Raw genomic sequence first — 11,612 nt, 5'->3', positions numbered from 1 at the left:
GAAATTACTGTCTGCCAGGGAAAAGAGGTACCTCTACAGAGGTAGAAAGAAGTCATCATTTCTGAAATTTCTGGGTAGTAAAGCTGCAGGTGTTTGCGGGCTGCTTGCTGTGCCCAGAAGTTCTGACTGCGTGGCTGACAGAGGTCTGGCAGTGCACAGTTTGCCTCTGAGAGCCCCGCAGGTCCCGCCCACGAGAGCAAGCTGGTAGGTATTGCCCTGCTGTCTAACCTGTACATGTTCTGCGTACAGTACCATAAAGAACATTTCACAGGCCTGCCCAGGGTAGCTGCAAATTGGCTCATCATTAGATATATTTATTTTGTATTAAAAAAAAGACAGAATCAGAAACTAATTTTCAAACAAAAGAAACATCCTCAGCTAATGGGGAAACCATGAAGACTTGGCACAAGAGAAGATCTCAAGAATGTATCCAGGGTTTAAAACACATGTTTTCCTATGTCTTTGACCAGAAGGGGACTTTTTCTAAAACACTGTGGAAGTTACTGAGAGTGGCTTGGGCCAGACTGGGAGGCTGACAATCTGATCTGGTAAAATAAAGGCAGTTTAGGAGTCTCATGGGAAGGGTCTTGCAGTAACTTTTGCGCCACAGAGTTGTTGACTTTGACAGTAAAAAACATACATTCAGTGTGATTGAGTGGTGGGGTGAATGTATATGATAGAAGGCCTAGAAGGTCATTTATCAGTAGGAGTGTTATTAGAGATGTTAGGATTAAAACTCATTTGTGTCCTCCCTTGTTTAGAGGGATCATAAGTTCTCTTGTAATTAGGTGGAAGAATTGTAGTTGCAGGGTAGAAAGGTGATTGGCAATTCATTCGTTTTCAGGTGTGGGAAGTAGTAGGGTAGGGAATAATACTGAAAGAAGAATTATGGGATTCCTAAGAGGGATGGGCTTGTGAACTGGTCAAAGAAGCTTAAATTCATGATCAGATTCAAGGGGTAGTTTTTGTGGTTGTGAGGGTTTTGTTAGAGGTGAATTTGTGGGGGGGTTGAATGATGGGATTTTGGGTTGAACAATTAATGAGAAGGTTAGTCATGACGCTTATATAATGAACAGACCAGCTAGGCAAAGTCCACATGAGCTGAATGTATATGTGCAAATATGTGTTACGCATTCTGTCAGTGTCAGTTTCTTTTTTAAGGGAATACAGTTTTGTATTGATTTTTTTTCCAGGATCTGTTATTTATATTATTTTATATAATATATATAAATATATTATATATTTACTATAATTATGTACTATTATTGTTATTAATGTGGTAGTAGTATTATAACTATGGTATTATTATCACAGGGTAATATTCCATCACTTGACATTTAGTAAACCATAGATGCATTTATGGTTTAGGATGGGAATAGCTAATCAATATGCTCCTTGCAGACCTGCTACTCTAAGTTTCCTACTCTGAAGCCAAAACAGGGCACATTTGGTGATACTTTTGACTTGATTCCTGAATTTGTTTGCACCACATATGCAAACATTATTTACACATAAAAAAGGCAGGAAAGAAGAAAGTCCTGTGACTTGTTGGGGGGGAGAATGAAGTACCATTAGGCTACAAAGCTCAGCTTTGCAGAAAATGAGCTTTGCGTCAGTACAAAAACATGTTTATCAGATAGAATGTTCACCCACAAGCATCATTGCTCAATTTACCTTGCTTTGATTATATCACATCGTTTACCAAGCTTATCTAGTGAGCGAAACAAGTAGTTGACATAAAATGTTTCCCAAACAGAAAATGAACTTAGATCAATTATCAGGGAATACAAGCAAGTTACTGGATTTGTTCATATCACCTTAAAGTAAAATATATTATCTAGATTTTATTTCTTCTGTGGGGACTTGACACAGATATCAGACTCAAATTAAGACATACATGTTTTTTTTTTGTTTTAATCCACAAATAATTGTAAACCTGGATATAAATCAAGAAAAATAAACTTCAGAAATATATACTGCAGTAACTAAGCACTCTAGATTACAATTTTTCTATACTTCAAAATTCAGAAAAAAGTAGTTGTTGTCAAGAAAGCACTGTGAATGAAATAGGCCCATATGGCTTTTTTTGACCAGTCAAAAGTTATATGTCAGTTTGATTTTGAACCAGCAATAGCACTATCTTACTGCACTTGGTTCCATTTGATTTAGTTGGCTATAATTTACTCTTCAGCTGTTCTCCCATTTGTAGATGTGACTTTGGTGACTGATTACAACATGTAATTTTTAAAATTTTTCTTTTAGTTTAGCTGTATTGTGTTTGCTTGCTTTATTTTATCCTGAGGGATTTGAAACTCATCAGAAGAGGGGCTGAAAACCTCTTGGATTTCTATGGGGTTGGGATCATGTTCCACCAATCCCTTACAGAAGTTCGAGAGGACCCCAGCTCCTTACATGCCACAGCATTTGGAATATAGGGCTTAAGACAATCACTATCCTGACTTGCACCTGGCTTCTGAGGTGAGTCATCTCTGTTCTCAGCAGTCCAGGCAAGTGCACTTTGCCACTCTGTAGTAGTTCTCTAAAATGTTCCATTTCACTCTACCATCAGTCCTATGAATGTGAACAAGTTTTTATAGGATTATAGAATGCTTTGGGTTGGAAGGGACCTTAAAGACTGTCTAGTTCAAGCTCCCTCCCATGGGCAGGACACCTTCCATTAGATCAGGTTGCTCCAGGCTCCATCCAATGTAGCCTTGAGCACTCCCAGGGGTGGGACATCCACAACTCCTCTGGGCAACCTGTTCCAATGTCTCACCATCCTACAGTATGCATATGTTAGCTCATATAGGTAGCATGCAATCCACATTCTTTACCTGTACAATTCATAGATCTTAGACCTACAGTCATGCTAATTTAGTTTGATTTGAGGTGAAATTTTCAGATGAAACAAGGCAAGCAATTTCACCTTTAACCTGCTATATTTTTCTCATTACTTTTAATTGAATTAATTGCAATGTATATTTGTAGGAAGTAAGCTGTGACAAAGAGCTTTAGTAGTAAGGAATACACTACTCTCTTCCTTTTTGTGAGTTGAGGGGGAGGCATTTTCCATCTGAATTTGGCCATTGTTTAATGTAATCTGATAGGTTTTGTATCTTCCCTGGATTAATCATTATCTGCCTGCCTATCATTTCATTTAACACCAGGTTTGTGCAAATGGAAACTGATGACTCAGAAGGATTGTTCTGGGACTGGCTCATTAGACTCTACAGAAAATACCACAATGGCTTTTCCAGAGAGGACAAATGTGATTCCCTGAATAAACACGCTGTACTAACTGGTAAGACCCGCTTGGTGTGGCTCGTCTTTATGCTCTCCATGCGTATGTATCTTCCTGCCTGCCTCTGAACCAAGCTTATTTATGTAAAGGCTATTTGTGCAAATGAAAATGCTGTTGTTCCAAAGAACACAAGGCAAGCAGTCAAAGCGTGTATTGAGTTTCTAGTTGGCATAAAACCAAGGCCTTGGTGCTTTGCACAAAGAGTTCCCAACTTGTGAGTCCACAATATGAGGGAAAGCAGCAAGAGAGTCTGTCATCAAAAAGCTTTTGCATAGTTTGGAGTCTTAATTACAAGAAATCCCCAAAAAGGTGCATTTACATGTATATCTATTGTTGCATTGTGAGTTTCTGTTGTCAGTACTGTAAATAATTAACATTTGAAAACAAAGGTATAAAGGAGCACAGCAGTAATAAACAGAGAAAACCGGCGCTCTTGAGTGTCACAAGGTAAGAGAGTGGGAAACATATGCAATGAAACATCTATAACGCTTGAAAACACCATATGTTGCTTTGCCAAGAACTCTAGCTGTGCCACTTAACTGTGCTTAGCATTAGTCATGAAGCAAACCATCCTCCTGGGAGGGAATTGGAGTTAATGATCCTGCCTTAAAGAAGCTTCACAATGCAAGAACCCTCTCCAACTGCAGGCCTCTAGTCTTCTTATGCAGTAGGGGTCATCACCCTTGTTAGGACTTCTTCTGTGGTATATCCAATAAAAATAAAGTTTGCATGCCTAGTTGAAAAGTGATTTCTAATGCATTTTCTAGGATACTATTACTCAACAAGCCATGGGGTATTAATATCCCTTGATGTCTTTTGGAAACAAAAGACCTTCCCTAGTGGGTGGTAGGTCCCTCCCAGCCTGCTTTCCTACATCATGGCAAGAACACATCTGGAAATCCAGGTAGGAAGGTTTGCCAGTGCATTTCATTGTACTGACTTGATTCATGCTGACTTTTTTTCCCACTAGGCAGATGTTGCCATTGCAAAGTGGCTCCGAATCTGCCAGATTGCTTCTCGGAATATCTTCCAGAGTTAGTGAAATTCTCAGGTGTCTTAAGGGGCATGACGGTGTCAGTGGTGTGGTCTCATTAAAAATGGTGACACCAAGCACCAGCCTCACTGCCATGAATAAGGAGGTAAGATAAACCTCTGGTGTCACCTGTGATGGCATTTTGCTTTCCCGGTTCAATGACCACTTCAGAGCATTGGCATTGTGTAGCTCAAACATATTCCCCTCCCTCTGAAGGAAGCTGGAAATGCAGAGTTGGAGAGAAAGCTTTGTGGATCTGAACAAGTAGGAAGAAAGAAAAGTGTTCACAGGGCAACACAAATTATTCAGTGCCTTGTGGGGATTTGAAAGTAAATAATGATGTTTACTATATTCTGGCTAAAATTCTCTTTACAGTTTCTCTCAGACAGTTTAAAGACATAATTCATTTCATTAATTTAAAGACTGAAGTGAGGCAGTTAAATTAGGAACTCTTTCCTCTTACTTGGCAACAGGAAAGGGAAAGGTCTTGTAGAAGAAGAGGTGCATCCAGTGAAAAATATCAAATCAGTTCTCAGCAACATTCAAAAAGTGGAAGGAAGATGTGAGTTGTTCACAAAATTCTAAAGTACTAAACAGTGAATGCCATTATGCCACTGTGTGTTTGGCTATGATATATCTGCATCTTTGATGATGCATTTTGTTTGAAATAGCTTAGAAAAAGTCAAAGAATGGAGAAGTTACAGAGAAAAAAGCAAGATTTGTGAAGCTAGAAAACAGCTTTCCTCTGATAGAAATTTGAACAACTTAAGACTCTGCAGCGTGGAAAGGGTCAGAACTCAATGGTCTGTAAATTGCTAAATGACTTAAAGGAGTTGGCTATTTGTCATGGACTCTTCCAACACAAAACTTCAGGAACAGCAACTGAAATACACATAGGCAAATTCCAAATAGGAACAAGGAGGTAGCTTCTCACAAAATACACAATTAGCTTGTATCACTCCTTGCTGTAAGATATTGTAAATGATAAAGTTTGTTTGAATTTTCAGAATAACTCAGTACATTGATGGGAAAGGTCCACCTGGGTTTGCCAAACACAAAGAAACCACCACCTAAAATTAGAAGAACCCACCAGCTTTTTCTAGGTCTTCTCTGCCCTTTTATCCAGACTAAAGAAGTCTCATTAAAAGTTATCTAGTCAAATTTTATGAAACTGTTTAAACCAGCTTTACTGTTAATGATATCAACAGCCTTGGAATTATTCAGTATTATTCCCTTTCTGGAAAAATATTTATGACTGAAAAATGCTAGGCAGGTATTTCCAAGTGAACAGAAAAAAATTGAATTTGTCTGTGACCTGGATAGTAAGATTAGTGAATCAGCCTGTAAACCTAAGTGTAGCTTTGAAGGTGAAAGTTCTGATTATTGTCACACTCTTACGAGTGTGAAAAGGCTGATGAGAATTGGTTTTGAAATGCACTGAACTGGCCTTCAGTCCAAACTATGCACATGGTCTAATTAATTATCTTTTGAGCTAGTCAGGTGGATGCCAAAAGCAAAAGCAACTGCATCCCTAGAATGGGAAGGGAAGAGAATATTCCTATGCAAGAAGAGAGAGCACCATCAAGAAACTGATGCAGATGATAAGCTTTCTGCTTTCCCTGTCCACTTCTACCTGACCCTGATGAGGATGTTCCTGCTTGAGGTTACTCCTGAAGTCTTGTTCATGTCTTAATAATTTCTGGGGATTTTTCATTCATATTCCAGGTACTGTAATGGAATAGAAAATGTACGTGAGGCTGAACTGTGACATGAAATCTCTAGTATCCAAGGAAACAGAGAACACATATGAGCAACTCCTCTTGTAAAAAGTTAAACCAAATTATCTCTATCATTTTACTTGTCCAAGAGACTTATTATCTCACTCAGATAAGCCAGTGTAAGGATACTTTAAATGTCAAAATAGAACCCACACTGCAAAATATAGATCCCAGTCTCAAGCACCCTACTTCTTAAGAGGTTTTTCATCAGTGGGTGTAATTTTGGCCTATTAAAATCACAAGGATGAATCACAGATCAATTATTTGTCTCCAGAAACCTGGATCATCTCTCGAGATGCTGATTGCAGACAGCTTGAAACTGGACATATTTTCTTGCAGCTTGCTAGTTCGTGCCTGCCTGTAATAAGAAGGATATAGTAATGAGGTGATTAGGAAAAGAATGAGATGTACTAGAGGGAAAGTACTGAAATGCTATCCAGCAAACTCAAAAGAACACAAAAGGAAAATGTCACTTCATGTATTCACTACAGTTTATCTGCTGCTGCCCAGACATGAGAACTGTTGGTGTACTAGGAAAGCTGGTTCTGTCTAGAGCTTCTCATTCAGGAGGGCACTCACATTATGAGTGGAAATGTGGAAAAATATTTAGGCGAGTAGTATGGATAACTGGCTCCTTTTGATCTGCTCTGTGTAGCGAAGCAAAGGCCATGTGATGCTTTTTGTTCTGTTGCTTGCTTTTAGATAGATATACAGATATAAAAGCAGTATCATTATCCAGAGCTGCTATTTCAGTGAATAACCAGGTGCAGACAAACCCATAGGCATAATGGAAAGGGGCCAAGATGGGGCACAGAAGCTGTTTCCATGGCTTATTTTTAGAGTCAGGTAAGAAAGGAAACAAGAACAAATGTTCTTATTGATAATCAGTGCAAAGGAGAGGCGTGCTCTTTGTATTAAAGTGTTGGGCTTTAGTATTGCCCCACAGTGTGCAGGATTTTATACACACACTCATGATGGGCTGCCTGAGGTTGCTCTAGAGAATTCACATTTATCATAGATTTTTGAATCCAGGGAGAGATTATAGTCTACTAAGAGTCCAAATTGTCCAAATACAAGATCACTTTTTGCTTTATCACCTATTGGGTGAAAACTGGATGGGCAGACCTTGGGTCCAGGAGTCCTAGCAAGTCCAAATGCATACATATACCTGTATGTGCACCTATAAGTGTATTCTCCTCTCAAGCAGAGAGCAGAAGACAAGGCTAAATGGATTAGAATATAAATGTAGTCTCTCTATAGGCATTAGAATTGCACTGTCTTTTAATCGGAAGAAGGTCACAACCCTGTAACAGTAAGTGCTGGAGCAGTGCACAGTCCATCCAGACAGAGGAGTCATGCAGACCCCTAGGAAGTCTGCAGCCTTACAGACAAATGATAGCTGGTGATGAGGTAGCAATCTGACTATCTGCTTGCCAGCCAAGGCAATTAATTTCTAGACCTCCCTGGTGTGAGGGAAACCTTAGCACTTACAGAGGTGTGGAAATTCACAAGGAGATAGAATAAACCTTTGCAATCTTAATGACTTCAAAGAGAATCCCATTATTCTGGGAGGGGATTAGTTTTTGTTGATCTGGGCTAGGTTCTACTTATTTGCAAAAGAATAAAACAAGTCCAACTGCACAGTCAAGATTTGGTCAGTATTTGGACCAGCAATCAGCTCCAGCAGCTGTGGTGAACACTGACACCTAACAGCTGCACCAAAATGTGCAATTAAACAGAACAAAGTTTACCCTAGGGAATTTGCTTGGCTTAGTCACTATATGACTTAGAGTCAAAAAATGACCTATTGTGAAGACTCACTTTTACAGCCTGTCCTGAGGCCAGTTCTCCTCCTGGGCAAGCTCTACTTTTCAAACAATAATACCCAAGGAATGGCATGTCTGAGAAGTTCCTATTAATGTTTACAGTGTTGCAGAGAAGAGGTTGTTCATTTCTGAGAGGAGCACCAGATTCTCATTTCAGACCAGACCATTCTGGCCCTCCTCTCCAAGTGAGTGGTTTCACAACATGGGGGATGGTTTTTTCTGTCCCAGAACATGCAGGAAGCCACAAGACCTCTATTGAAGATGATTTCCCTCATTTTCAGGGTGTTTCCAACTATTTCTTGTCATTGTTCAGCTGTTTCTCTAATTTCTGCAGCCAGGAGAAAGAACACATGCATTAAGGGTGATCTCAACTCTGTTGTCATTTATTCATCCCTACAGTTTACCACATCTGACAGTATAGTCCAAGGTGTGTTGTGAGACCCTGGTGTGAAATGCATTCACTATCTGTCAGCTCTTGACCGTAGTACCCCAAAGTACTACTCGGTCAGGTGTTGACCATAGGAACCCAGAAGAAAACCAGGCAGATCTGTCTCCGAGGGTGCTGGCGGGAACTTTTGCACCATGCAAAGAGACAGCATCGGTACTGCTTCAAGGCTTTTCCTGTGGCAGCAGGATAGAAGAGAGGGAGTCAAGATTCCTTCTCTGTCATGCTTCTTGTCACATCTCTTCTCACCTGGTGCCCCAAGAGGTGTGAGCAGAGACAGGCTGCATGTGAACTGGGTTGCCTCGCTTTCTCCTCTGATGTGAGCGTCTTTGCAGGAGCTGATCCCTGAGCAAAGTTCATTGGAGGGGGGTGAACAGTATCATAGCACTGTGACTAGGGCAAAAAGGCACTACTGATCCCAGATGTTTAAAAATTGCAGAAGCTAGAAGAATAACAAAACTAGCTAGAAAAAACACCAGAAGATTAAAATAAAGCTTTGGCTCTTTTTAGTTGCTGTATAATTTTTTTGACATTTAGAGTAGCATTTATGTTGTATTTTGTATCTTTATCCACATTTCTGACAAATAGAAATATACTTTTATTTTCTCCTCAAAAAAAAAAAAAAAAAAAAAAGAAAAAAAGAAAAAAAAGGGGGAGGGAGAGAAAACTACACTGTCATTATTTAACCCCCTGCTTCATCATAAATAAGGTGAGATTCAGGATCAAATTCTGAGAGAGATGGGAAATGCCCTTCTCAGCTGACATGTCTGCTGGGCACCCCTGCAGCAGAGCACTGTCACCTGTGCTCTCACACTCTTACAGTTCCTCATCTTTCCAAGTAAATAGTCAAGCACCTTCACTGTGGTCTCACAAACTGAGATGATGGGCAGCCCACATAATGGAAGAGAAACATTTCTCATCTTGTATTTTATGATCATAGCATCACAGCTGAACTAGAAGGGACCCACAAGGATCATCATAGTCCCTCTTCTGGCCCTACACAGAACAGCCCCAAGAATCACACCATATGCCTGAGAGCATTGTCCAAACACTTTTTGAGCTCTGTCAGGCTTGGTGTTGTGATCACTTCCCTGGGGAGCCTGTTCCAGTGCCTTACCATCTCTGGGTGAAGAACCTTTTTCTAATATCCAGCCTAAACCTCCCCTGACTCAGCTTAATGCCATTCCCTCAGGTCCTGTCATTGGTCTTCTGAGAGCAGAGACCAGTATCTGCCCCTCCGCTTCCTTTGTAAGAAAGCTGTAGACAGTTATGAGTCTCCTCCAGGCTGAACAGACCAAGCTGCTCTTCATATGGCTTCACTTCCAGACCCTTCAGCATCCTTGTAGCCCTATACCTTCCTACATTGTGATGCCCAAAATTGCACACAGAACTTGAGGTGAGGCTGCACTAGTGCAGAGCACAGCAGGACAATCACCTTCCCTCACCTGCTGTGCCTGGTGCACCCCAGGACATGCTCAATGCTCCTGACTGCTAGAGCACATTGATGGCTCATATTCAAATTGACATTGGCCAGGACCATCAGGTCCCTTTCCTGCAGAGGTTTCTTTCTTTACCCTCTTCCACTGACCACTCCTTCAAGAGTCTGCGGCATCCAGCTGAGCTTTCACAGCTAGAAGGAGGTGTGGGCTGCAGACAACCCACCCCATGGTCCAAAGGGACTGTTACACGAGCAATACATTGATTTTAGTTCAAAGGTTTCTTTCTATGAAAATTAATGTCAATAACTATGAGCTCTCTGATAAAATGTGACATGCTCAGCATTACATGAGCCAAGTTTAATTAAGCAAGAAGGAGAGTGTTTTGCTCTTGGTTGAGAACAGCAGGAAGAGAACAGGAGGCAGAGAGCTAAACACGCTCCTGTCTGGGAACTAACAGTGCACAGTATGAGGAAGAGGGAAGTTGAAGGGCTGGGATTATAATGTGTGAATTTTCTGAGCTGTGCAGTTATTCTGTGACCTTTTCCATCAAGGTTTTATTACAGGACACCCAATTAGGATGTTTAGTGAGGCAAATGTGTTTCAGACTCAGAGAGCTGCACCTTGCTTATGAACATCATCCTTATGTGCTGCTCAGTGTATTTAAAGCAGTAGTGATAAGGTCACCAAAAATAAAGCCACCACACATTCCACTCTATGATGTTATCTGTCCTCAAGTTTGATGGCCACACTGAGACATGTCAAGCACACCAGAAATTATATGTATAGGGAAGTCCCACAGGATTCCACTGAAATATTTGCTTTTTTAAACTTTTGAACCACTCTGTAGAATTTAGTAGGGACCCCTCCACTGCAGAATGAGGCACTGGAAAGGGCACTGATGCAACATGCTGCAGCTGTCCCAGCGAGAGAAATGCTGGCTTTGCTGGCATTGTAAGCTGGCATTACTGAATCTGGACCAAAGTTCATGGACCAAAGAGAAATGCTTAACAGGACACTGTTCTGAAGGACTTAGGGTAGTGATGGATGTGATCACAGGTGTCATAGAAGGGGGTTTGGTGCAGAGGAGACCTAGCTAAGCAAGAGGGGCTTCCAAGGCTTTGGTAACATCTGGCATCGTGGATACAGGAATGGCTGTTTTCAGTTGACAAGAAGACCTGTCTAGGCAGCTTCAGCAGCAAAGTATTTACAGGGTGGGGACTTCTTGGCACTGCTGAGGACCAACCTGTACCTGCACTGTGGGCAGGGGGAGGATGTTCCATCAGTATAATGGAAGCAAAAAGCAATAAGGAAGGAGGATGTGCCTGGACCAATGCCAGAGACCCTCTGTGGGGTGGAGAATGCACTGTCTTTGCCTCCGGATCCAGGTCCAAGCCCAGAGAGTAGTCCAGCCCTGCCTAAGGGCTATAAAGAAGTCAGGGCAGCTCCTTCCTTGTAGCATGATTTTGGGTAAGAAACAGAAAATGCTCACTTCTTCTTTTCCTCTGGACAACAGGCTGCCCATGTGAAAGGACTGTGGGGCTGGGGGGTCTCACTTAGGATCTCTCCTGTGAGCACACAGTACTCCTGCATTTGTGACCTCTATGGACTAGGAAAAGAAGCCCACAGTGGGAAGCAACATGATGGTCAGTAATTCCTGGTTTTGTTACAAGAGGATGCTGCATTTCAGTCAGCTTTACCCAATTCAGTGAAACAGCTTGCGTCACCCTAGTGACTGTAAACAATATCAAATACACAGTATCTGCCTCCTTTTTGTCTTGAGAGCCATTGCA

At 41.2% G+C, this 11,612-nt stretch overlaps 1 long non-coding RNA gene across 1 annotated transcript; it reads left to right on the top strand.

Moving 5' to 3' along the window:
• The first annotated feature begins 2,329 nt into the window (after positions 1-2,329).
• On the top strand, positions 2,330-8,859 carry LOC114069338. The gene is made up of 3 exons (XR_003573763.1): positions 2,330-2,478; positions 3,168-3,301; positions 8,220-8,859. It is a non-coding gene; the product is annotated as an uncharacterized LOC114069338 (long non-coding RNA).
• The last annotated feature ends 2,753 nt before the right edge of the window (positions 8,860-11,612 follow it).

The sequence above is a fragment of the Empidonax traillii genome, unplaced genomic scaffold (assembly GCF_003031625.1).
Source record: "Empidonax traillii isolate 1590-97213 ecotype Southwest subspecies unplaced genomic scaffold, ASM303162v1 scaffold3:size4013460, whole genome shotgun sequence".
Classification (NCBI taxonomy): domain Eukaryota; kingdom Metazoa; phylum Chordata; class Aves; order Passeriformes; family Tyrannidae; genus Empidonax; species Empidonax traillii.
Note: the sequence above shows the minus strand (reverse complement) of the source record. Positions and strands in the feature narration are given on the sequence as shown.